Here is a 690-nt window from a genome sequence, read left to right as displayed (position 1 = left end):
GTGGCTTGCTGGCACTCTGGGACTGTGATGCTCATTCTGCCCAACATCCTTGTGGGGGAAGAGGTGCTGTGCCTGTCCCTAGTTCACCCCAGTGTCTCTGCTTGCCCTGACTCAGGAAAGGCCACTGCATCCTAGGATGCTGGAGGACTTCAATTTGGATAGAATAGCTGTGGTAAGCGGCCACATCTTAATGGAACAGGCGCAAAATTAGGTGGATTAGAGATAATCATGCCCTGGAGGGGTGTAACTTTAAGCTGAATAACAAGTGCTTTAAGCTTTAGGCGATTTAAAAGATGTTAATGTGCAGCCAATCCAGGCGTTAAGAGCTCCAGAATGTAATGAGGCCCGTGGTCTCTCCATCTTGATGCAATTGTTGCTTCCCACAAAATGAAAGTTGTTCTCTACCCCAGTCTTGCCTTTCTTTCCCAGACTGCTTCCTTCCAGGAGAGTTCTCCTTCTCCCCATATCCCTCCTTTAAACCACCTCCTCCCTTTTCTCCCTTCCAAATTTTCTGTCCCAGCTCACTCACTCATCTCTCACAGCTCTCTTTTCCTCAGCCCTCCTATGCTTTATTACCTATTTTTTGTTGTTGTTCTGTCTCCTACTTCCTTTCCTTTCCTGCATTTTTTTCTTGTGCCCTGATTTCCTATTTTTTCTTTCTTTTCTGACTGTCCATTTCCTATATTTATA

Source organism: Alligator sinensis, unplaced genomic scaffold (assembly GCF_000455745.1).
Source record: "Alligator sinensis unplaced genomic scaffold, ASM45574v1 scaffold1598_1, whole genome shotgun sequence".
NCBI classification, from domain to species: Eukaryota; Metazoa; Chordata; order Crocodylia; family Alligatoridae; genus Alligator; species Alligator sinensis.
The sequence above is the reverse complement of the archived record's forward strand: the minus strand, read 5'-3'. Positions refer to the sequence as shown.